Source organism: Poecile atricapillus, chromosome 19 (genome assembly GCF_030490865.1).
Source record: "Poecile atricapillus isolate bPoeAtr1 chromosome 19, bPoeAtr1.hap1, whole genome shotgun sequence".
Classification (NCBI taxonomy): Eukaryota; Metazoa; Chordata; class Aves; order Passeriformes; family Paridae; genus Poecile; species Poecile atricapillus.
The window spans coordinates 7165966-7192695 of NC_081267.1; the positions used below are offsets into that span (position 1 = coordinate 7165966).

General features: G+C 53.7%; 1 pseudogene; it reads right to left on the reverse strand.

The window, feature by feature from the left end:
• Positions 1 to 26730, reverse strand: part of LOC131586340 (zinc finger protein 850-like) — a 268528-nt pseudogene that overhangs the window by 127825 nt on the left and 113973 nt on the right.

The window sequence follows — 26730 nt, forward strand, 5'->3', positions numbered from 1 at the left end:
GGCAAGGGATTCCTTCCAACCTGGGCCACTTTGTGGGGGATGGGGGTGGCCCCAGGGCATGTGGCAGTGTGTGCAAGGGCCCTTTGTGACACATGGTCACCATGGGATGGAAATGGACAGGGTGTCAAAGGGCCCTTTGTGACACGTGGTGACATAGGAGCTGGCGGTGACAGGACCACGCCACAGTGCTCGGTGCATGCGACGGGACAGGACGCGCCAGAGCGGTGCTGTGAGGAGCCCCCGCACAGCGCTCTCGTTTGTGTCTGACCCGGAGCTTTTCTGAGCCATCATTCCTGCAGGTGACCTCGAGGCCAGACCACAGGAATTGCTGACCCGTGGCCTTGCTGAGGTTTCTCTTCTGCAGGTGCCCTCGAGGGCAGACCGTGGGACTTGGTGACCCGGAGCTTTTCCGAGGCATCGCCCATCCCTGCAGTCACTGCCCTTGAGACCAGAGCACCATCCTTGACGAGGAGCCTCCTGTCCTTGTGGCAGGAGCCCTCAAGACCCGAGTGCAGGACTTGCTGTCCTGCAGTCTTGCCAGGACTTCAGTCTTGCAGGCGCCTTCCAGGCACGACTGCAGGACTTGGTGACTTGGAGCTTTACCGAGCCATCCCTCCTGCAAGTACCATCAATCCAGTCACTGTCATGGAGCAGCGACCCCCAAGAGTGCCCAAGTTGGCCTGGGTGGAGGAGGAGGAAGAAGAAGGCCCTGGAGATGCCCCAGCACAGGAGACTGAAGAGGTGCAGCACTTCCAGCCACTGCAGGAGGGTGAGTGGCAGAGCTGGGCCAGCTTGGCCACATCCCATCCCATCCCATCACGTCCTGTCCCTTTCCGTTCCCTCCCGCCCCTTCCCGTCCTCTGGGGACGTGCCCACAGAAAGGATGGAAGAAGGCCTGGGGCTACCCCCCCAGCAGTGGCCACACTCCATCCCCTGGGGCATCCCAGGGCTGTCCCTGCCTGGGGAGTGCAGGGTTGGGCTGTGTTCTCCGGCCTCTCCCGCAGCCCCTCAGCTCTGGCTGCTCTTTGACAGATGCAGCCATGGACGGGACACAAGAGCAGGACCTTGCCTGTGGCCTCTTCCGCAGAACAGCGCAGGTACCTGCAGCCATCCCCACCTGGGCTGGGCCTGCTGGCACTGCTCAGCCCAGCACCATGCTTGGAGCTCTCCATGCAATATCCCTCTCTTCCCACCCTTCCTTCTCCTGCCTGACTTTCAAATTCATCAAGTGCATTTGGCAGGAAGAGACCAGTGCCATGGGCACGGGGTCCATGGAAAACGGTGATGTCTACACCACCGACACCAGTGCTGCCATGCTGGAATTGATTTTGGAGGAGGGTGTTTCCATTCCAGAGCAAGTAAGCAGCCTGTGGCCAGGGTTTGATCCTCCAGGGATCGCTTGGCCTCCCAAGCCATGCCTGCTGATCACTGTAAGCCTTTGAGGCCATTGCAGCGTGGTGAGAAGGGAAGCACTTCTCTGGGGAAGCTGGGGACATTCCTGACTCCCTGTGGCAGCTTTCCAAGTCTCCCTGTGCCTTCTCCAGGTGCCTGCCATGGTGAGGTACATCCACCAGTGGCTCATGGCCAATGAGTCTGCTGAGCACAGGCTGGGCAGGACACTGCTGGATCTGACTGAGGCACAGCCTGCTGATGTGGTCATTGCTCTCCTGCGTGTGGCCCCAACGTGTGACAGGTACGGGGCCCCTGACCAGAGGGCTCAGGGCTCCCCAGCCCATCAGCCTGCACAGCCTGGCCCAGGTGTCTGACCAACAGAGAGTTCCAGGGCCCTCTGGCTGCTCCCTTTCCCAGCCCTGCTACATCAGCCCTTGAGCCTGCTGCCATGCCATGCCCCCTCAGGGCCCTGTCCCCACAGGGCTGGGCTGCCTGGGTGCTGCTGCTGGTGAGGGGCAGCGGGCAGAGGCAGAGCTGGCAGCCAGTTCCCCCCCCCCACTGCTGCCCAGGCCACGGGGATGTGTCTGAGACCCCCGTGAGACAGAGCTGTCACCCCACAGAGCTGCTATGATGATGTGGAAGACGGTCATGTGCTCGAGCAGGACTGTGGAGCCAGTGGTGCAGATACTCCTTGATGTGCTGGGGAACTGGCCAGAGCACAGCACGTGCACCTCCGATGGGGACAACACGGGTGTCTTTGCCCTGGCTGTGAGTTTCTGCAACTGGCCTTTGCTCACCCCATGGCCAGCCGTGTCTTCAGCAGCTCTGTTTCCTCCTTCCCCCACTGCATCTCCCTGCCTCAGGCACCGGGCTCAAACCTGGCCTAGGGGCAGCTTCAGGGGCACCAGGCCCGATGCTCCCCCTGTGTCTCCCCCAGCCTCTCCCTGCCACGCTCAGGCCCTGCCACAGAGACACCTCGGCACTGAGCGCTGTCTCAGGGTGCTTTGTCCTCTGCAGGCAACTGTGGTGATGTGGAAGTTCCTTCAGGTGCCCTGTGTCCCACGTGTAGTGAATGGGTATTTCCCCCACCTCTTTGTGCATCTGCTCTTCCAAGTGTTCTTCAGCACTTTGGATATGCCAGAGGAAGTTGATACCTTCTGGAAGAGATGCCAGAAGCAACACGGCCTTGCCACCAGCCCCAGCAGGTGCTCCATCCCAGTCCTCCTGTCCCTGCCATGTCCCCACGGCAGGAGCCCGTGCTCCCAGTGTGACGTGGGCCTTGCTGTGCACACAGGTTTGCAGTGCAGACCCTGAAGTCCCTGCTCTGCCTTGTCCGGTGTGACCATGTGGTTCTGGAAGTGGAACGCAAGTGTGGCTGGGACACGCTGCTCTGTGCTGACACCCACCACTATGCCGTGGGTCTGCTGGCCAGGTGAGACCCCCTTCTCCCCACTGCCTCTGGCATTTGTGCCCTGTGTGTCCAGGTGACCCACACCATCCCAGTGGTTGTGGGCACCAAGGAACAACCAAGGAGACTTCAAAAGGCTGGGAGAGGAGGGTGCCCCAGAGCTGCCACCTCCCCAAGGGCCCACGTCCCCTTGCAGGCTGGTGGGGAAAGATCAGCCCTCTGTGAGTCATTCCTGGGAGAGCTTTACTGCTGCTGGCTCAGAGTTTTGCTTCATTTTTCCTCCATTCAGAGAAATGTGCTCTTCATCTGTACACTTGTGTTCCGGGGTAGCATTCTACCTGCTCAGCCTGCTCAGCAAAGAGATGCCATTCTGGGATTTTGCTGCCCTGGCATTCCTTGTAGAGGTGAGCCTGAAGACCAGCTGCTTTCCAGCTCTCTGCCTTCTCACAGCTGCAGCTGCCTGGGATTTGGCTGCCCGTGCTCTGTGCTGCTGCCAGGGCCCAGCTCTGTGTGGTTCCGGTCTCCTGCCAGCCAGCTCCCCTGTCACTGCCCTGTGCCTTTCAGGTCCTGGAGTGCCTGGACTTGACTGAATGCACTGACAGCATCCTGAACATCCTGTCAAACCATCTGCAGAGCGAGTGCAGGGAGAGGCAACGCTTGGCACTCAGAGGCCTCCTAGTGCTTGGCAAGAATCCCCTGATGGTGAGAAGGGGGCAGTGGCTGAAGCCATGCGGGCAGCGTAGGGATGGGGAACGCAGTCCCTGGGCTTAGCTGAGCTTCAGACACTGAGGCAGCTGCTCCCAGCTCTCCTGCCTCCCGGCTCAGCTGCCTGAGTGCTTTAGGACCAGCCTTTGGCCTCTGGGCCCTGCAGCAGCAGGGTGGGGTTTCACAGACTTCTCTTCCCCACAGGCCAAGAAAATGTGGAGCCTGACTGAAAACCTGCTGGAGCTCCTGCAGGAAAATGATAGTGACGTGGTCAGGATGACCATGGTTCTACTCAAATATTTGTTCCTGTATAATAGTGCCCCGACAGCCATCCCCATAGCCCGGCAGCTGGCTGAGGTGCTCCTGCCACTGTTTGACAATGTAAGGTTCTGTGCCCTCAGCCATGGCCACTGGGTGCTGCCCAGACACTTTGTGCCCTGTGTATTCGCAGGCCAGACCAAAGGGGGCCCGAAGCACCCAGTGCTGAAGTCTTTTTTCCTTCCTTTCATACAGGATGATAGCCAGGTGCAGCTGTGCTCCATGTTTGTATTTAAAAAGATGATAGATTTATTAATGGAAGAGGGAAGAAAGGCCCTGAAGTCATACGTGTGCCAGAGCCTGCTCCCACTCTTCTTCCACTGCCATGAGCAGAACCAGCATGTGGCAGAGGTGAGGACACCTGGGCTGCCGGTGGCACCCTGGGAGGGCTCAGCTGCCTCCTGCCCTGGCACCTCCAGGCCTTGGCACACGAATGCGGGTCCTGTGCCTGGGCTTGTGGGGCCATCTCCAGTCTCTGCTGCTCTCCAGGTGTCCCAGGAAACGCTGCATTCTTCAGCCAGATTCCTGAAGAGGAGAGATATTGAACAGATGCTGCAGCTGGATAAGAAACTCTGGAAGTTCAGCGAAGGCCTGGTAAGGACGGCCTGGACGGGCCAGCCTCAGCCTGGAGAAGCTCCCTGTCCCCGGTGCCCAGTGTGTGGGGCTGGCAGCTGCGCCCCTGCCCGGTGCTGCACCCGGGAGCAGCACGGCTTCTTCTCCAGGCTCCTGTGGCCCCGAGCCGGGTGCCGATGGAGCCCTGGCCCACTGGGGCTGCGGGCCGGGGCGGCACCGTGGCTCCCCGGGCAGCAGCCGGCCCTCTGCCCCCTCCAGAGCCCGGCGCCAGCGGCTGCTGGCCGGGCCTCAGGGCTGGGCGGGCACGGGAGGCCGGGGCTGGCCGCAGGCAGTGCCCGGCCGAGGGGCAGAGCCCGCACCAACCCTTCCCTCCTGCCGCTCTCTGCAGCTGGCACAGGACAGGAAGCGAGCGGCCGAGCAGCTGCGCCGGGCCCTGCCGTACCTGCAGAGCCCACAGGAGCCCCTGCGAGAGGCGGCCATCAGGTTCATCGGTGAGCCACGAACCCGGGCTCCCTCCCCGCCCCGCCGCAGCTCGGCCCCGGCCCCGGCTGCTGCCCCGGCAGCGGCACCCGGGCCCGGCGCCCTGGAGCCCCGGCTGCCCTCGGGGCTGCTGCCGGCCTCTGGCAGCCGTGCCCTTGGGCTGAGTCAGGATGCGGCAAGGGCCCGGGCTGAGCCCTGCCGGGGCGGGAGGCCGTGTGGCCACAGGGCTGGCAGCGCCGCTGGCAGGGAGCTGTGCCGCCGGGGCCCTGACAGGCTCTGTGTTCCCAGGGATGGCCGGGCAGCACCTGAGGGAGAAGAAGAAAGAGCTGCTGCTCATTTGTGAGGGTGAGTGAGGGCAGCGGGCTGTCAGCGGGGCTGTCGGGGGGAGCTGCAAGCCCTGGCCTGGCTGTGGAGGGCTCTGCTCCCTGTGTGGATGAGGGGCGGTGTGGGCAGAGCACACCGAGATTTCAGGGGCACGTGGGGCATTCGTGGCCGCAGCTTCGGGCTGATCCCCTCGGTCCCTGCTCCCTGCTGGCCATGGCAAGAGCCGGCTGGGATGGCCCTGGCAGGGGGCTCTCCGTGGGCCCCCGCAGGTCTGGGATCTGACCGTGGCTCTGTTCGTCTCTCTTCCAGCCCTTGAAGACACAGCATATGACAGCAGCCTGGAGGTTGGAAGCCTGGCACTTCAGACTTTGTGCCTTCTCAGGGCAGGAGACCACGCTCCTATCTCCACCTTCCAGAGGCTGCGAGATCAGCTCCGCAGGGCATGGAGGTCACGGCCTCGTCTGTCGGGCCTCAGCTGGCTGCGCTGCTGGAGCTCTGCTGAGAGCTGATCTGGGAGGCTGTGTCTGCTGGGGCCACATGAGCAGCCAGCAGGGACTTTGTTTCCTTCAAAGATTGTTCTTTTCTTTTTTGTTTTTCTTTAGTATGTAAATAATATAGGATATGTTATAATAGTCAGACTCCCAGGAGCTTTCTTTTGCTGCCCAGGGTGTGTGGGGCATAGGGGAAGAGGGGGAAAAGGGGGCTTGTGCTCTGCCAGCTGCCCAGGCGTGCAGTGGTGCAGAGAAAATGGCCAGAAGCCCCTTGGCCTTTGGTGGTTCTGCTGAAGCCACAAGCCCTGTCCCAGCCAGGAAGTGCCCTCTGTGTCCTGCTGCCTGTGTTGCTGCCTGGATTGCTGAGGGCTCTGTCATGATCACTAACACAGGCAGGAGTCATGAGAGATTCGTTTGATCTCCCAGTGCAAAAGGACACAAAGGGATTTCAGCTTAAATCACAGCAATAGTGCACTTTTATTTTAGTGCCAACAACAGGAGTTCTAGCTGCTATGGTTTTTTGAAGGAGAATTTCTGTAGGTTTATGTGATTCTGGAAGGGCTCGAATTAAAGGGGTCATCATTTCACAGGTAATTGCATTGGTGATTCATAGCCTGTAGTTAATTTTCTGTCATGTATCATTTGCAAGCAGGCAGCTTTGTGCATGTCTTCCAGTAGTTGGTCAGGAGTACCAACTATAGCTACAGGGTCTCCCCTTTCCAATGGATTAAGCCCTGCTGCCCAATGAGCTGCGTGCTGAGTTAGGGACCACGGGTTACATCTGTCTCCTGCTGTTGAGAAGACCCCATGTCCCCAGTACCCACTGGCTTCTTGTTCTGTCAGTCAAATCTGATCTCCTCCGGTGAGAGATGCAGTATGTGTTCTGTCTCTGACTCGTGAGGGAGACGCCCGTGCTCCTTTTTCAGCTCAGCCAATTCAGCAGCAGTGTACGGGATTTCTTTAGTGATTGTATGCAAATCAAGATCTTCTTCATTGATATGATTATATTCTGTTTTAATTAAAGGTTTCAAGCTAGGACAGCAGTGCTCCCCACAATTTTTCATCAGTTAGTTCTTTTTGAGGGTAAATTTGATTAATGAGAAGGGTTTCCCTCTCCACTGTTTCTTTGGTGAGTAAGCATTCTTTGAATTTTTAACCCATTCCTCTCTTTGGGCCACTGGCAAGAGATGGATCTCATTCCTTTCTTCATCTAATTGTTTTTGCAAAATTTCAACTAGGTTTTGAAAGGAGTCCATTCTAGTTCTTTCCTCACCTTTTTGCTTAAAGCAAGTTTCTCTAGCTGCTGTAAGACAAGCTCCCAAAACTGAGCAGAGTATATATTTTTGCCGAGTAAAAGCCTTTGGAACCCATACTGGAGGTCTCCTCCTCATCCTTGTCTCCACCATGTGCCTACCAATATCTTTGTGCCGTGGAGCATTTGCTCTAAGCCGCACCTTGGGTCACCCCGCTCCCGAGTGTCACAATTCCCTAACACAAGTGGAAGTTGTGTAAGGTTCATTTGATCTCAGAGTGCAAAAAGGACACCAGGGGATTTCAGTTTAAATCACAACAGCACTAATGCACCTTTATTTTAGTGCCAGCAACAAGGGTTATGTGATAGAGGAGAGGGAGAGAGAGATGGAGAGAGGGATAAAGAGGCAAAATGCAAAAAGAAAAAAGGGGGGGTTATAGCTACCAATGGATGAGACAGGGTCACCGGTGTCTTCTTCCATGGGGAGATCTCTCTCGAAGAAAGTAACTTGGAAAAGTCATTTTTACAGTCTGTTTCAAAGCAAGGGGCAGCTGGCCAAGAGGTGGGGAAATTCCTCGGCTATTGTGATGAGCCCCCTTGCTCTGGGAAGCAGGTGTAAGGTACAGAACAGGCCGCTCCTTACAAGTCCCTGCTCAGCAGCAGGAATGAAGGCAGTGTACCTTGAGAGCACAACAAGCACACCTGCAAACCATCACCTGGCAAGCTTCCACCTCAACCAGGCCAGAACCCCTGCACAAATTCCCTCAGGGTCTTCAGGGTCTCGGTCTCTGTTTTTGCAATGGTTGTGAGGCAAATGAGGGTAACTTCAGACTGTCTCTTACACCCTAGTAACCCCAAATGACTGCAATGACCCCAAATTACCACAAATAACCCCAAATTACTCTAAAGGACAACTCTGACCCCTCACCTGACCCCAAATGACCCTTCTGGCCCCACACCTGACCCCACAGGTCACAGCCATTTACCCCCTGCTGAGCTCGGTCCTAAACAACCCCAAATCCTTCAAAAATCCCCAAAATTTGACCCTGGGAACTTCCTGGATGAGCAGGGTCAGTTCCAGTGCAACGAGGCCTGTGTGCCCTTCTCGGCCAGTGGGCACCCCAAAAATCCCATAAATCTTTGGAGTGGGGTCCTAAATCCTTCTGGAATCCCAAAAAATCCCCAAATTCCTTTGGGGTGGGGCCCTACATTCTTTTGGAATCCCAAAATTCCTCGGGGTGAGGACCCCAGACCCATTTGGGACCCCCACCCCTGAAACCTCCAGACCATTTTTGGACCCCAATCCCAAAGCTCCCAGACCCTTTAGGGACCCCCCAGACCCCTTCTGGGGTAGCCCAGACCCTTTTGGGACCCCAGACCCTTTTGGGATCCCGTAGCCCCCAGAGTCCCCAGACCCCTTGGAATCTCCTCGGCCCTTTTGGAATCCCCAATCCCTGAAACCCCCAGACCCTTTAGAGATCCCCAGCCCCTTTTGGGACCTCCAGCCCTTTTGGGACCCCAGTCCCTCTAGAGACCCCCACACATTTTGGGACCCCCGACCCTTTGGGGTGGGGCGGTGCTGACGCCCCCTCCCCACAGGGCAGTGGCTGTGCCTGGGGGAGGCGCTGGCGCGGGCAGAGCTGTTCCTGTTCCTGACCTCGCTGCTGCAGCGCCTGCGGCCGCGACCCCCAGCACCCCCCGAGGAGCTGCCCACGGCCCCCCTGGAGAGCGGCTTCGCCAACATCGTGCCCCGCTTCCAGCCCCTCCTGCTGCCCCAATGAGACCCCCCCAAATTCCAGACTGCTCCCCAAATTCAGGAACTGCCCCAGGATCGGGACCCTTCCCTATGGATGGAAAATCTCCCCCCAGATCCTCCCCAGATTCCACTCCCAACATCCCCCCCACTTCCAGCTCAGGATGGGGCTCTGTTGAGACCTCTCCCCAAATCCCACCCCTGAGATGCCTCCCCATCGCTGGAAAATCCCCCCAAATCCACCCCAAACCCTGCCCCAAAATGAGGAATCCTCCCTGAGACCCCCCCCCAAATTCAGGCCTCCCCAAAATGCCCCTTCTCAATGGGATCAGGACCCATCCCCATCAATGGAAATTCCCCCAAAAACAAAAAAATTCTCCCTAAATCCCCTTCCCAAAATCAGAACCCCTCCATGACCTCTGAATTTCCCCCCAAAACCACCAAATTCCTCCCCAAATATCCCAAAATCCTCACAAATCCCCCCAAAAAACCAGAAAATTCCCATACAACCCCAAAGTCCCAAATCATCCCAAGACTAAAAAATCTCCTCACAAAACTCCAAATTTCCCCCCAAAATCCCAATTTTTTCCCCAAAACCCCCAAATTTCTCAAAACCCCCAAAATTCTCCCCACTCCACAGATTTTTGCCCAAAACCACCAAATCCTCCCAAAATCCCAAATCCCCCCCCCCCAAGACCCTCAAATTACACCCCTATTTGCCAAAATTCCTCCCCCAAGACTACCAAATTCCTCCCCAAAAATACAGGGGGTGCTTCTAAACAACCAAATCCCCTCTCCCCAAAATTCCCCTCTGGACTCCAAATTCCCCCCCCCAAAACCCCCAAATTTCCCCCCCCCCCAAACCCAGTTTTTTTTCCCCAAAACCCCGAATCCTCCCCCTAAAAAACCCAGAGTTCTCCCCAAAACCCCAAATTTCTCCCCCAAGCACCCAAATGTTACAAAAAAATCCTAAAATTCCTGCCCTAAAACCCCAAAATTCCTCCCAGGACCCCCCAAGTTTACCCCCAAAACCCCAAATTTCCCTCCAAACCCCCAAATTCCTTCCAAATTCCCCCCAAAAACTGGGAGAACCTCCCAAAAAAATACCAACGCCTCTTCAAACCCCCCCCCAAAATCACAAATCCCTCCCCAAGAATAAACAAAAAAGCTGAGAATGTATATTTTTTTATTTCACATTTTTCACATTTTGGGCAGGGGTGTAGGGGGGGAAATCCCAGAATTCTCAGAATTTTTCACATTCTTTTGGAGAGAGGGGGTCTTCCCAAATTTTCCAGCACCCCCAGGCAACTGCTCCCCAAAATTCCTGCTCCTCATCCCCCCCAAATTTAGTGCACATAAATAAAAAAGAGGAAAAAAGAAAAAAAAAAAAAAAAGGAAAAAGGTAATAAAGAAAAAGAACAGAAAAAAAAAATACACCCTCACCCCAATTTGGGGGGAGGGGAATGAAGGTAAAATTGCGGGAGGGGTCGAACCCTCAGAAAAAAATTGAGGGACCGCTAAAAAAATTGGGGGAACCCCCACAAAAAAGCTCATTTTGAAAAATGCTAAAACCGTTAAATAAATGGCAAAGAGGCAAAAAACCTGAAAAATTTGGGGAGGAACCCCCAAAAAATGTGTCAAAAATGGGGAATTCCCCCTTGAATCCAAGGGATTTGGGGGAATTTTTTTCCCCAAAAGCTGTGGGTTTTTGAGGGTGGCAGGGGAGGAGAGACCCCCTCCAAATTCCTGGGGGTGTCCTCGAGATCCAGTGGAGGCACCTGGTCCTGGAGGGGGACAAAAAGGCCATTTTAGAAAAATTAAGGGAATTTGGGGGGATTTGGGCAAATTTTAGAGAATTTTGGGATTTTTGAGGTCTCGGGGGGGCCTTGATATTGTGGGGTCTTGCATTCCGGGGCCACAGGATCATGTCCAGGGAGGCCACAGTTACCAGGAACAGGCATGGGACACCAACGAGATGGGATTCTGCTCAGGAAAACATTTATTCAGCTCAGGAACAAACTCAGATCCAGAGACAGCCCCAAACAGAGGCAGGGAGATGGGGTTTGAGAACCAGAGTGGAGTTCAAGGTCAGGGACCACTGGGAACACAGCAAGGGAGAAACCCCAGGGGCCCAAACCCAATCAGAAATCCCTGGGCTGCCTCCCCACGAGGGGTCCAGGGTGGAGTTCCTTCCTGGGCTCTCAGGGCCCAACCTCTGAGGCAGAGGGATGGAATTCCCTCTTGCCCACACCTCTCACTTTAACAATGTTCATTTGAAACTAAATCTTTGCCTCCCTGGGCAGGGGCACCTCACACAAAACCTCACTCAGTAATGGGCTCCCCCTCCATTCATCATCTCCAAACTTTGGCTGTCTCATTGCAGACCCCACCCCACCTCCTCAATCCCAACCTCAACCCATCCCATTCCTGCTGGACATCAAGACCCCCTTCCCAATCCCTATTTCCCCCATTTCACACTTCCCAAACTCCATCCCACCCATCCTGCCCCACCCAATGCCCATCTCACCCCTCCTGATTTGCATCCCACTTCACCCAATCCCCTTCCAACCCCATTCCACCTGATGCCTTCAGAAGGCTGACCTAGAACAGAGGCTGGACAGAGTTAAGAATAAAGTTTATTAGAAGAATTTAAATACACCATGGGCAGTACAAGAGCCTGGCAAGAGCTACACCCAAGATAGACCAGAAATGATCACAAAAATGGACAAGTGATCACAAGGTCTCACATTTTTAGAAGTTTAGGTCCATCTGCAGATTGGGGTTCATTGTCCAGTTACAGCTTCAGATGATGAAGTCCCATCCTTCTTGTTTTCTCTCTTCTGTCCACTCTTGTTTATGCTTTTGGGCCTGAAATTTCTAACAACTGTCATTGGTATTAAGCTAGAAAAGGAATTGTTTTGTCTACCTACTCTGTGAAGAGAGCTCAGTAACACTTAATGTGAAGTTCAAAACTACAAACCTAGGCAGTGTAGAATATGAAAAATTTGAAAGCTAAAACTTAAGGCAACGCACCCTGAGGGGCTGTGGAATCCAGGAAATCTGGGTGGGAATGAGTACTTTTCAGTGGCATAAAGTGATTTTGAGGTGACAGGTTGAACTCGCTCGTCTCCTTGAGTGCCAAGAGATGGAGAAAAATATACCAAATACCCCCAAAACCCACCCATTTACCTCCCTGAATACCAGATTCCCTTCAAGCACTAGTAAAAAGTGAGGCTTTAGATGCCTTTGACTAATCTGTTGACTTTTACCGCAATTTTGTCTGTTTTAAATAGATGAAGATGAATGAAAAGAAAATTAGGGCCAAATCAAAATGACCACCAGCCCAGTGTGTTCCCAACGCAGATCACTGGAAACGTGGGTCATCAGGGCTCTGCCCAACGTGGGTCCTCTGATGGAGGATGGAGCTGGAGCAGAACATGAAGCTCTTCCTGCACTTGGGGCACTCGCAGAGCTTCCCTTACCGGTGCCTCCATTGGTGTTTGGTCAAGTGAGAGCTCCTGGAGAAGCTCTTCCCACACTGGGGACACTCGTAGGGCCTCTCCCCAGTGTGGATGCGCTGGTGGGTGATGAGGTGGGAGTTTTGCTTGAAGCCCTTCCTGCAGTCAGGGCAGCGGAAGGGCCTCTCATCCGTGTGAATCCGCTGGTGCCTGAGGAGAGTGGAGCTGCTGTGAAACCACTTCCCACACTCACCACACCCGTAGGGCCTCTCCCCAGTGTGGATGCGCTGGTGACGGATGAGTTCGGAGTTGCAGCTGAAGCCCTTTCCACATTTCCCACACTCGTAGGCCCATTCCCCAGTGTGGATCATCTGGTGGCGGATCAGGAATGAGCTCTGGCTGAAGCTCTTCCCACACTCCAAGCACTTGTAGGGCTTCTCCCCATCCTGAAGCTGCTCATGGACCACCAGCTCAGAGCCCCGGCTGGATCTCCGGCCACCTTCCCGGCACAGGGTGGGTCTTTTCTCCTCAGAGCACCCTGGGATGGGTTTGGAGCCCCTCCTCCTGCGGGATCTCTGAAGCTTTTCCTCCCCATTGTATTCCTGCACTGTGGAGCTGCTCAAAACGGCCTCTTCCATGAGGTTCTGCTGTGAGGATTTGTCCTCCCTGGTCTCCATCCTCAGCTCCTTGTCTGGGGGAGGAAGGACAAGGAGAGGATGGGATTTGCCTCCGTGCCAGAGGGAAGGGGAAGGAGATCCCCCCAGTGTGTGCCCAGCAGGACGGCGTCGGCAGCGGGGTTGTCCTGCAGCCGGGGGCCAGGCTGGGCTGGGAGATGGAGCAGGAGAGAGGGGGAAAGGGGCACTGACTTCCTCCTCACCTGCCTGGGTGTCCTGGAGCATCTTCCTCTTCCTCACAGCCTCCTTCTCCATCCAGCCTCCAGGTCTGGGATTGGGAAATCCTGGTTTGGGAGAAAACAAGGAAGGAGCACATTGAGTTTGAAGGTCCCTCTGTCCCAGTCCCTCTCTAGAAGTCACCAGGGCATCTGGTGTGTCTTGGTTTGAAAGGAAAGGTGTTTGCTAAGGAAGGCAGAAGCCTCCATTGAAATTGATAAAAATGTAAGCAACAACCCCCTCCAAATTATTAGAATCTTGATATCAAAGCCCTCTCAGATAAATATATAGGAATAACAATTCTTTACTAAAGAAAGGAAAATGAAAATTCAGCAGTAAAAAAGAAAAACAACAAAAAAACAACACTCTGAGAGAGTCAGTATACAACCTTATACCCTGTTGGTCAGGGTGCTGGCAGCAGTGGCTGCAGTCCTCCTGGAGTGACAGATGTGGTTCTGTTGAAGCAATAGAAGATTGTAGCTTACCTCTGAAGTTCTGGTGCTGTAGATGGGTCTGGTCTCTCCTCTGGGAATCCAGTGGAGAAAGGCTGCCTGTGGTGCTTTGATTCTCTGATTATATCCAGTCAGGAATGCTTGGCTCCTCCCCCTGGGTGGAGCATCTCACAGTGGGATGATGTCATTTTATCAGTCCTGCAGTGAGACTCAATGGCCCATTAACAGAAGATATCCTCCTGGAGAGAGGATGGGTGGTGGAAGAGATAAAGAACACTGCCCCACCTGGTTTTAACAGCTAGCCCATTAACAGAAGATATCCCCCAGTTATGAAGGATGGGTGATGAAAGAGATAAAGAAAACTGCTCTACCAGGTTTTAACAGATGGTGATAGAATACATACTTTTGGTTACATATTGCATTGCAACCCAAGACATGGGGTCCATAAAAACCTCCCAAACACCAAGATTCAGCTGTGAAAATGCCTCCCAGGAGTTCCTCATCTCTGGTCTCACTCCTTTGCTGTTCAGGGATTCCTCCCTGTCCCAGCTGCTGGGGGTCAGACTTGTACTGTGGGTCCCCTGTCTACTCGGTCCCTGACCTCTTCAGGCTGCTGGGAGTGCCAGGAATCTGAAAAGTTCCCCCTGTTTCCATCTCCCCACTTAGGGATGCTGGGACCCCCCAGTATCCCTCCAAGGGGAATTTTCCATTCAGCTTTGGAGTTCTTCATTGTCCAAACATCCCCCCCAAAAAACACAACCCAAGAAGGACGCCCCGGGACATCTGGGCCAAGCTCCCCCTCCCCGCTCACCTGTGAGATGGGGGGTGATGATCCCACAGGTGGGGGCTGTGAATTCAGTGGGTGCTTGACCTCATGCTTCCTTCTCCTTTCCCTGATCCTCCTTTGTCCCTCCTTCAGGCTGAAGAAGCAGCTCCAGGAGTCAGAAGCAAAACTCCATGCCCCTTGGAGCTTCAATCGGCCCCACTGAGGGCAGGGACTGCCAAAGGCTCCCCAGGGACTGGTGAGAGCAGATCCTGGAGGCCAGGATTGCCGGGAGCCAAAGGCTCTGAGCAGGGAACTGCAATGCTGAGCAAGCCCTGGCTGGGTTGGAGGAAGCAGAAAGGCCAAGCCCTGAGCCCAGGCCTGGCACAGCAGGGCCTGTCCCTCACGGGTGGCTCGGGGCTCTTTGTGGGGCAGTGGGATGTGAGGGGCAGCAAGGACAAATGCCATAAACCTGTGTGACACTCCAGATCCTTATGGAACCAAGGGGCCAGAGTGACACCATGGGAAGTTGTGGAATCACGGGGATCATTGTGGCACTCTTGGACCCATGGAACCAAGGGACCAGTGGGACACTCTGGGGCCTTATGGAAACAAGAGGTCACTGTGACCCTGCAGGGCTGTAACACCCCAGAACACTTCAATGCTGGTGGTAACCAAAGGTTCCTGTGCTTGAGTTCGGTGCACAGGAGAAACACCCACCAGATCTTCTCAACATGGACAGATGCAAAGAATAGTCTTGGTAGGAAGGGACCCACAAGGACCATCAAGTCCAGCTCTTAAGTGAATGGCCCACACAAGGATTGAACCCACAGCCTCGGTGATACTGGCACCATGGTCTAACAACTGAGCTAAAAGGTCAAAATGACACAAAATTTAACTGTTAAAATATAGACAATGAAGGAATTTTGGGAAAGGGTTTAATACAGCATCCAATTGAACATAAAACGCTTACCATAGCATTAACTTTGCAAACTTAGCTCATTTAAACTAAAAACTGCTAACCCTTAAGGTTTTGGGTAACATTAAGATACCCAAAATTAATCCAGGCACATTGCATAAGAAGGGGAATAAAAAGAGACCAGAAACACGTAAGATCTACAGAAAAACACTTTCAGGATGATCCCAGTCACTCCCTCTACAGTCCCAGTCACTCCCAGTATGAGGTGTTGCACCCAGTCACCCCTAGTATGGTACCAGTCAGTCCCAGATCCTCCCAGCATGATTCCAGTCATGGCCAGAGTGACTCCCTGTCACTCCCAGGGTGGGCCCAGTTGCTCCCAGTCACCTCCAGCACGGTTCCAGTCACAGCCAGCACCCTTTCAGTCACTTCCAGTATGATCCCAGTTAGTTCCACTAGGATCCCAGTATTACACCAGCATTGGCACAGCTGCTCCCATGATTATCCAGTGTGGTTCCAGTTGCTCCCATTTACCTGCACTGTGGTTTCAGTCTCTCCCAGTCTATCCCAGTTGCTCCTAGTCACTCCTCAGGTGCTTCCAGGCTGATCCCAGTTGCTCCCAGCCACTCCCAGTCACCCTGAGTGCAGTCCCAGTTGCTGCCAGTATGGTCCCAGTCTTGCCCAGCATGGCCCAGCTGCTCCCACTGTGATCCCAGTAGGATGCCAGTTGCCCTCAGGAGGGTCCAGTTGCTCACCGTCCCTCCCAGTGTGATCCCAGTTGCCCCCAGTATAGTCCCAGTCACTCCCCAGATTATCGCAGTCGCACCCAGCATGGTCTCAGTCATGCCCAGTTGCCCCCAGTGCAGACCCAGTCACTCCCAGTTGTTCCCAGTTTTCCCCAGCACTGTTCCCATTGTTCCCAGTGTGTTCCCAGTCATCCCCAGTATGGTCACAGACATTCCCAGTATATCCCGGTTTCCCTAAGCATGTCCATAGCCATTCCCAGACAATCCCAGTAATCCCAGTCAAGTGCTCGTTATCCCAGTATGATCTCAGGCCCAGTATATCCCAGCTGAGCATTCCCTGAATTCACAGCCCCCCCATCCGTGGGATCATCACTCCCCCATCCCACAGGTGATCAGGGAGGGGGAGCTCGGCCCAGATATCCTGGGGGGTTCCTGGGTTGGGTTTTATTGGGGGGGGGATGATTGGAGAATGAAGAATCCCAAAGCTGAGTGGAAAATGCCTTTTGGGGGGATATCGGGGGTCCCAGTGGCAACTGCTGGCAGAGGCAGCCTGGAGGAGCAGAGCCCTGCGCCCCCCAGGACCCCAAAGTGGGGAGCCCAGAGAGAGGGAACACCACAATTCATGGGACCCTCAATTGCCTGGAGAGGGGCAGGGGAGACTCCTTGGACCCCCTGCACACCCAAGAAGGGAATAAGGGGAGAAGTGACCCTGGGAGACCAAAAACCCCCAGCATCCCTAAGTGGAGAGATGGAAACAGGTGAAACTTTTTGGATTCTGGGCACTCTAAGCAGCCTGAAGAGGTCAGGGACCGAGTAGAGATGAAACCCCCCAGTACAAGCGTGACCCCCAGCAGCTGGGACAGGGAGGAACCCCTGAACACCAAAGGGGAGAGACCAGAGATGGGGAACTCCTGGGAGGCATTTTCAGGGCCGAATCTTGGCATTTGGGAAGTTTGTATGGACCCCATGTCTTGGGCTGAAATGCAAGATATAACCAAACTTACTTATTCTATCACCATCTGTTAAAACTTGCTGGGGCAGTTTTCTTTATCTCTTTCATGACCCATCCCTCATAACCAGGGGATGTCTTCTGTTAATGGGCCAGCTGTTAAAACCAGGTGGGGCAGTGTTCTTTATCTCTTCCACCACCCATCCTCTCTCCAGGAGGATATCTTCTGTTAATGGGCCATTGAGTCTCACTGCAGGACTGATAAAATGACATCATCCCACTGTGAGATGCTCCACCCAGGGGGAGGAGCCAAGCATTCCTGACTGGATATAATCTGAGAATCAGAACACCACAGGCAGTCTTTCTCCACTGAATTCCCAGAGGAGAGACCAGAGCCATCTACAGCACCGGAACTTCAGAGGTAAGCGACAATCTTCTACAAGATTATTGCTTCAACAGAACCACATCTGTCACTCCAGGAGGAGTGCAGCCACTTTTTAATCGGAGTGCTTCCAAAACCCTGACCAATGGGATGTAAGGTTGTATTCTGACTCTGTCAGTGGGTTGTTTCTGTGTGGTTTTTTATTTTTTGTTGTTGTTGTTCTTGTTTTTTGTCCTGCTGCATTTTCATTTTCCTTTCTTTAATAAAGAACTATTATTTCTATTCCTATATCTTTATTTGAGAGCACTTTGATATCAAGATTATAAAAATTCGGAGAGGGTGGGTTGTTTACATTTTTATCAATTTCAATGGAGATTTCTGCCTTCCTTAGCAAACACCTTTCCTTTCAAACCAAGACACCCCAGATATCCGGTGACTTCTAGAGATGGACTTGGAAAAATGGACCTTCAAACTGAATGTTGCTCATTCCTTGTTTTCTCCCAAGCCAGGATTTCTCATTCCCAAACCTTGGCTGTATGGATGAGATAGCTGCAAGGAAGAGAAAAATGCCCCGGGACACCCAGGCAGGTGAGGAGGAAGTCAGTGCCCCTTTCCCCCTCTCTCCTGCTCCATCTCCCAGCCCAGCCTGGCCCCCGGCTGCAGGACAACCCCGCTGCCGACGCCGTCCTGCCAGGGACACACTGCGGGGATCTCCTTCCCCTTCCCTCTGGCACGGAGGCAAATCCCATCCTCTCCTTGTCCTTTCCCCCCCCTAGACAAGGAGCTGAGGACGGAGACCAGGGAGGACAAATCCCCACAGTAGAAACGCGTGGAAGATGCTGATTTCAGCAGCTCTGCGATGCAGGAATCCAACAGGGAGGAAAAGCCCCACAAAACTGCACGGGAGGAGTGGCTCCAAACCCAACCCAGGGTGTCCTTTCTTTGCAGGAGGTAATATGTGGCCAGGATGAGCCAGTAGGTAGTGTTTAGGTTTTCCCTGTAAATACTTTGTCTTATCCCTTCTGTTATCCAAATTGTTTCTGTTCATGTTCATTCCTCATCTCATTGCTGTTCTCAATAAATTGTTCTTATCCCAGCCTGGGATCTTTGCCTTTTGTGCTTTCCATGGGAGGTGGGAGGGAAGCGAGCGGCAGCATGGTTTCAGTGGGAGCAGGAAATTGGGGAATGCCATTCCTGAAGCCCAGCCGATGGAAACTGAGCATCCCAGCTGGTGCCAGGCCTGGTTGCCATGGCAGCAGCCTTGGGAGCGGGTCCCTGGCTGGGGGCTGTGGGAACCTCTTCCCTCTGGTGCCCAGGGACAGGAGTGGAGGGAGCGGCTGGAGCTGAGGTGGGCAGGTTTAGGCTGGATGTGAGGAAAAGGTTTTTCCCATGAGGCTGCTGGGGCACTGAACAAGCTCCCCAGGGAAGGCTCCCAGCTCCAGGGCTGGCTGAGCTCCAGCAGCGTTTGGCCAGCGCTGCCAGGCCCAGGCTGGGATTGTTGGGGTGTCCTGTGCAGGGCCAGCAGTTGGACTGGAGGATCCCCATGGGTCCCTCCCAACTCAGCCAATTCTGTGGCTCTGTGATCCCATGAGCCTGGGGATGGGACTGCAAATGGTTGCCATGGCAACGGGCTCTGGCTCCAGGCCTGAGCTGGTGTCCATGGCAAACAACCCTGGCATGGGGTCTCCATGGAGCTGCCAAGGGACTGACCATAGCAACAGAGGGCTGGTGATGGTTGCCATGGAAACAGACCATAGCAACAGGGGCTGTGATGGTTGTCATGGAAACAGACCATAACAACAGGGGATGTTATGGTTGCCATGGAAACAGATCATAACAATGGTGCAGATGTTGCCATGGGAACAGACCACAGCAGAGAGACAGCTCTGGCCAGGAGCAGCTCCTGAGCACAGCCCAGCAGGGCTGGGGCCCTGCCAGGGCAGCTCAGGGACACCAGCAGGCCCAGACAGAGCTCCCAGGGGCTCAGCACTGGCAGGGGCTGTGGGATGTGCCAGAGGGGGCTGTGTCACAGTGGCGCCTCTGTGGCTGTGTCCTGGAGCCCCAGAGCAGCTGTGATGTCAGAAAGGGGCTGTGTGACAGCTCAGAGTGGGTTGTGTGAGGTCACAGATGGGGCTGTGACATCACAGAGTTTGTTGTGTGAGGTCACGGAGCAGCTATGGCATCATAGAGGGGACTGTGTGACATCACAGAGAAGGCTGTGACATCATGGCATGACTGTATGACATCATAGACCTGGTTGTGAGGTCAAAGTACGTGCTGTGACATTACAGGGTATCTGACATTACAGAGATGGTTGTGTGACATCACTGATGGGGTTATGACATCACGGAGTTGGCTGTGACTTCATAAATGATGGTGTGAGGCCATTTAGCAGAGACTGCCATCATAGAGGGTGGCTCTGTGACATCACAGACCAGGATGTGACATCACAGACCAGACTGTGACATCACAGGTTGAATTTTTGACATCATAGTCTTCTGTGACATCACAGTACAGCTGTATGACAACACATGATAACATCCCAGAGTTGGCTCAGTAAACAGAGCACAAACTTAACAGGACTTCAGTTATACCTTAACCTTAACTGAAACCTCAAATGTCACAATTTAGCAAAACAACAGCATTTACTGTATTTAACCTAACTTACAACCTATGACTTAGCAAATTAGCAGAGGAATAATACTAAACAGTATTTAAATTAGCTTATAATTTATATTAAACATAACAATGGAGCAAGAGAAGAACACTAGGCAGCATTTAACTTAGCTTATACCTCATGACTTACCCTCACTCACAGGCCTGACTGACTGAGATCTCCAAGGCACTCCAGCCCCTCTGAGAGCAGCATTTCTGCCACATTTGCCAGGGCACAGCACTGGTGTGTGCACACAGACACAAAGGGGCAGTGCAAGGCAGCTGTGAGAAATTCCCCTGCACGGCAGGGAAATGCTCCCTGTGGATGCTCTGACATCTCCCAGCGGGCGAAGGGCTGAGCCTGGAGGAGTGGGGGGATCGGCCCAGGCTCCGTCCTTGTTCGGGGATGCCCCGAGTGCAGCAAACGGGAGAGTTCCCGGCTCACAGAGGCCCCACTCAGAGGGAGGTGGCTGGCCCAGGAGAGCTGCAAGGGGCTCCTTTTGGAGCGCTGTTTGTAGGGCCCCAAGAGAGGGGCTTCAGGCACAGCAATGTTTCATCCTGGCCGCACTTGGCATCAACAGCTTTCTTTTCAAGGCTGAGAACAGGGATGTTGTGCCACACAGGGAACAGAAACAGTTCCCAGGGCTGCTCCTGAAGCAAGCAGGAGCTGCTTGGGCAGCAGCAGTGCCTGGGAGCAGACAGTGTTTCTGATGAGCTGCAGAGGAGCTGAGCCCAGGGGCTGTTGGCCAAGGCCCAGGCCCAAGGAGCATTTCTCAGCTGGCAGGGCGGCCTGAGAAGGGGAGGGGGGAATGCACCAGCACAGGGCCCCATGGGACCAAGGGGCAGTTGTGACACTGTGGGGCACCATGAAATAAACAAAGCATTGTGACACTGTGAAGCCTCATGGAACCAGTGAGACCATTGTGGTTCCCACAGAACCAAGAGGACCATTGGGATACTGTGGGGCCTCATGAAACCAAGAGACCTTTGTGACACTGCAGGGCTGCATGGAACCAAAGGTCCATTGTGACATTGAGGGGCCTCCTGTTATCAGTGGTCCATTGTGACACTGTGGAGCCAAAGCAGAACTTTCTGACACTGCAAACCACCAAGGTCCATTGAGCCATTTCAGGCCTCATGGAACAGAGGAGTCACATGACATTGAGGGGTCTGTGGAACCACAGAGACCATTGTGACACTGCAAGGCCACATGGAATCACTGGGACCATTGTGACACTGCAGGGCCTGATGGATCCTGAGGCCATTGTGACACTGTGGTACTCCATGGAATCAAGAGTCCACTGTGACACTGCAGGTCTTCTTATAATCAGGGCTCCACTATGACACTGCAGGATCCCATGGAATCACAGCACCATTATGACACTGAAGGGCCCCATGGAAGTAAGGGTCCATTGTGACTCTATGGGGCCCCATAAAATCAAGGGAACACAGAACAGGTCTGGCTGGTTTGGCCTCCCAGGGGCCTCCTGACTGGTCCAACTGACCTTGACATGTTGAGGGTCTCTTCTCATCTGTTAGTAAAACACTAAATTCACTAAGGCACTGTGAATTCCTTCCTATGAGAAAAAACTGTCCTGCTTCTCCAGGCATCCATGGCCAAAATTTGGATTCCACCTCCAACATTCCCTACATCCAAAGACTGCTCCCAGACAAAATCTGCCATTACTGACAAGTCTGGCTGGCCTTGGCCTCCTGATGCACAGCTCTATCCTGCTTTCCAAACACTGGGCCTCTTTCCTTCCTATTTTAAAGAACTGACCTTCTTAGCCAGGTATCCATGGCCAGAATTGGGATTCCACCTCCAACGTTGCCTGTTGTGAGAGACTGGAGGAGATTTTGGCTGGAAACATTTTGTGTTTCAAAGGGGAGGAAGGGGCAGGTCCAGCCTTGTCCTGGCCTGTAACCCCAGCACTGCACTGCCCTGGAACCCAAATCCCCCCAGAGCCTCTATCCCAGGCTGGCACTCTCTGCCAGTCCCTGGCACACCAGAGGCAATGCTCCACACCCACCTCTGGAACCCTCAGCCCAGCTCCTGAGTGACCAAATGATCGGAAATCCCAGCTGGGGGATGGGCCCAGGAAGATCAAGGCGTATTTTAGGCTGACCACAAGGAAAGAACACATCTTGACCCCACCTCCTCTTGGGATTTCTCTCTGAACACCACGGGAATCCAGGAGTTGGTAGCTGTGTGTGTGTTTCTCTGTATCTTCTTTGTCTTTCTCTCTTTCTGTGTCTTGTTCTATTTCTGTCCTCTTGCAAATCTGCATTAACTTAAAATTGAATAGGATTATAGTTTGTGAAGTTGAAAGGGCCAAGTTAATGCTTTGAGAAGTGTGTTTTGTTGATTGAATGTCATATTAAATAATTTGTCAAACTTTCTCAGATTTTCTAAAGTTACCAGTAAAGATTGTTTTCTGTTTTTGACCTCTTTAACATCTCTTATCATTATTTCTCCAGTGCATCCAACTCAGAGGACACAAACAATTGTAATTCCTTTTAAATGTCTCCTTGAAAGAGTTGTTTGGGGATGGGGGTCAGGGCTTGTCTGTCCTGCTTGGCACAGCCCAGGCAGGGCTTTCACAGCCCCATTCCACACTCCATTTCCCACCTGGAGCCCCTGGTGCCTCTGAGTTCTGCTTCCCCAGCCCCAGGGACGCTCTCCTTGTCTGCCCATTCCCCCAGGGTCTCTGGGCAGGGATGGCCTCAGTGGGGGCTGCTGACATCCTCAGCAACTTGGAGGCTGCTGCTGCTGCTGCTGAGTTTTACTTCTCCAGAGGCTTGTTCAGCCATCAGCTCTTCAGCTCAGGAATTCAGTGCCCCAGGGCTCACTCACATTCAGAACACCTCAACAAGCCAAGCCCCTGGGAATAATTTGATTTAAGTTTTCAGATCTGATGAGGGCTGCCGTGGCACCCAAACCCAGCAGTGGGGTCAGTGCAGTGTCCACGACAACAGCCCCTTGCAATGCCCAGGGCAGGTTGGGATGATAATCCACCCTCACAGCTGGCCCAGGGCAGCTCTGCAGTGCCCTTCCCCACAGCCTGTCTGCACAGAAACTCTTCCAGGGCTCTCTGCATTTCCCTTCCCTCACTCTTGGCTCACTCACACACCTCCCAAAAACACACTTGGTGCTTTCAGCTGCAAGGAGTTCAAAGCTTGTCTGTCCTTCAGCAGCTGCTCTAATTCTGCCTTCAGCCAACTCTGGGTTTGTGTTTATTGTAGAACTCCCTGTGTGTCTGAAACATTCCTTGTGTGGTTCTGCCTTGGGGAAGGGGAACCTCCTTGGTGGCACCTTGGGCTTGGCACACACTTGAGGAGGGTGTCTGTTTTCCATGGGGAAACTCAGCAGTTTTAGATTGCTAAAATCAAAGAAGGAAACCCCTCTTTGCCTGAGTGCAGCCAGTTCTGTGAGCAAAGCAGGTCCCAGGTGAGGGAGGAGAGACAGGATGGGGCTGAGGAATGTGGAGCAAGGTTGTCCCCACTGGGTCAGACCTCAAGGCACAGCTTCTCTGACCTGGCCAGACCTCCTTAGGAGAGACCCTGGATCAATATCCATCACTGAATGCTGCAATCACCTCTGCTCTAAAGAGAACAAGAATAAAAGACACCCTTTTTAACAAGAATACATATTTCTTAGAAGTTCCTTGAACTATTTCTCCATAACTATTGTAGGAAACTTTCCTAATGAACTGCACCAGACCAGAGGGAAATCAAGGCACAGCCATGGTTTGTTAGGATTTGTTTGATCCTAATGAGCCCCATGGTGCATTTGGAGCTGAGCCCTTGAACCTCAGGGCCTGAGAGGAGATTGCACAAACCTTTCCAAGAGTCCAAGTCAGTGGAAAAGCCCAAAGTTTCTTGACGCATTAATGGGTGCCACTGAGGCCCATCCCCAACACAGGCTCCTCATGGACTCCTTGGAGGAGAGAACTGGAGGCCAGAATTGCACAAAAATCTCCCAGAAACTCAGTGTGGAAAGGAAAATCCAAACTAGCTGAAAAAACCCCATAGTATCTCAAAGTATTGATGAGCCCCACTGAGTGTCAATGCAAAGCTCCCAAGGGACTCGTTAAAGCAGATAATTGGGGCCATGATTGCATAAACTTCTCAGAGACTCAGGGTGGAAAGGAAAAAGGAAAGTGCCTTAAGAACCTGAAGTACCTTGAAGCATTAATGAGCCCCACTGAGTGTTGTTACTGACAAAGCCTCTCAAGGGACTAATTACAGCAGATAATTGGAGGCCAGGATTGCACAAAGCTCTCAGAGACTCCAAGGCAAAAGCCAAAGTCCTTTGAAAAAGCTGCAGTCCCTGGGAGCATGAAGGAGCCCCCCAGGGCCATTCCTGAGCAAGGCTCCCCAGGGACTCCTTCCAGCAGATCCCTGAGGCCACTGGCATGTGGGCTAGGGGGGATGCTGAGGGCAGGCCAAGGGGGTGACAGTGGCCAGCCTTGCTGGGGCTGTGCCAGGAGGCCCCAGGGCCTCAGGACAAGGTGTCTCCTCACAGCCCTTGCTGGCACAGCATTGGCTGCTGTGGCCCAGGGCACCAAGACTTGGCTTCTCTTTGTCCCCAGCTGTCATCAGTGCCTCCAGTTCTCTGCTCTGCCTGGGGCCTGGGGACACTTTCTCAGTCACATCCCTCCGTGGGACCCATTAAAAGGAAAAGGAACTTTGGAGTTCCATTCTGACTTGGAGTTCTTGAGAGCTTTCTTCCCCTCCCTCTCAGGGACTGATGTTCAGGGCCTCAGCACGAAGCCCCAAGAGGCTCATTAAAGTCCTGCTGCTGTGTCTGTGCTGCTGAGCTGGGCCAGGCTCCTGGCACAGAGTCAGCTCCTGGAAACCAAGAAGAGCTTCAAAAGCACATTTCTCTTGCTGAGCAGCTCTTCTGCCAGCCCAGCAGGGCTGGGGCACTGCCTGCAGCCACCCTGGGCACAGCCCAGAGGCCCAGAGAGCTTCAATCAGTCAGGGCTGGGAAGGTGCTGAGAAGTGCCTGGGGCAGAATCACTGCCAGCCCTTGACACAGGAAGCCTCTGGCTGCAGGACAATGCAGCTGCAGCTCCTGGAGGCATCTCCTCAAGCTGGAACATCCCAGTGCCTACAGACTCTGTGAGTACAGCTCTGAGTATTTCTGGTGGAGGGGAGGTGAATGCTCATGAAGCTCTGACATGCTGAGGGTTTCTGATTAGTCATAGAATATTTCCAAGACAATGATTTTGATAAAAAGAGGACACTTCTTAAGACTTTGTATTCAGTTTCCTACTATTGCAGAATGGCAGGGAAGCAGGGAAATAAATATTACAGGTATTATAAATTTCGAAAAGTACCTGAGACATCCCAACTGTTACTTTTAGTGATCAGTAGGTTCACAGAAGATTCCTGATGTGCTTTCAGCAATTCTACCCATGGACTTCACCAAGTAAATTACACAGGGAGCATGGCAAGTCAGGGGCTGCATAAAAGGGAAGATCCTGCTTTTTTAATCTAGTGCTCTGGGTTGCCTGGATGGGAAATTGCACATAGATATTCATCTCTCATTTCATTTCTCTATTCAACCTCTGATGACAGGTTGAGATAAATAAAAAAAAAAAATTCTCAGATCTTAACAAACCAGGCACTGACAGAAATCAGCACAGGGCCTCTTACAGGCAGCATCAGTGTCTCTTTTCCAGCCTCCTCAAGGTTGCTCTGACATTCCCATCAGAGCCTGCAGTGCCAGAGCTGCCCCTGGGCAGTGCCCTGAGCTGGGAGGGCTCTGCAGGGCAGAGCTGAGCCCCCAGGGCTGGGCTGGGGCAGCACTGGCAGGGACCAGCCCTGGGCACAGGGCAGCAGCTGCTGGCAGAGACAGCTCCAGGCAGCAGAGCCCTGGGCAGGCAGTGGGGGGAAAGTGCCATAAAGCTGTGCTGGGATGTTTAAAGTCTTTTCCCAACCTAACTATTCCATGATTATTTTATACAGATCCCCATGCCAAGACACAGCAAATGTCTCAATGCAAATGCCTGAGGGTGACTGTCCTGCACTGGTGCTGCCTGGCAGGGGCTGGGCAGGGCTGGGCAAGGAAAGGCTTTTCCTCAGGGCCTGGCTCTCTCTCCTTGCCTTGCCCAGGTGCTCCTGGCATTGCTGACAGCTCTCTGGGAATGGCAGCTCCAGGTGCAGGGTCAGGCCCAGCCCTTGGGCTCCTCCTGTGCAGGCTGGGCACAGCAATGGGATGTCCCAGCTCCCTCTGCCCCAGGAGCTCTGGGCAGGGCAGCCTGGGAGGCTGGGAATGACCCAACTCTCCTCCAGCAGTGCCATGGACAGGACCCTTGGTGTGTCCTCGGGATGCCACCCAAGCTGTGAGCTGTCTCCAGGGGACACTGGGGACAGGAGTGTCCTTGGCCAGGAGTGGGGCTGAGACTCTGAGAAACGCTGAACCAGTTTGCTCTGCTGTGGGTTCCTCTGCTCTCAGCTGTGTCAAGCTGATTTCCAGGGAAACACAGTGCCTGCCCTCAATCTCAGAAAGGGCAGCTGGGGACAGATGGAGTGACAGAGCTTCTCCCCTCACCCTCCACTGAGTTACAGCCAATGCTCCTGCATTGCACAGTTCTCTCTGATCTCTCTGGGCACAGCAGGAAACCCTCTCAAACTGCCTTTGGCCATCACCATTCCTGAGCCCTGGGACAGGAGATGCTGCCAGACTCCTCTGCCTCAGGAGCAGTTTGGGATGATGCAGTCCAAACCCAGGACTGGCCCCTGACCCCGTTTCCATGACTCCACTGCTGCAGAGCAGAGCTGACTCCTCAATGTACATGGGCAGAGCCCCTTC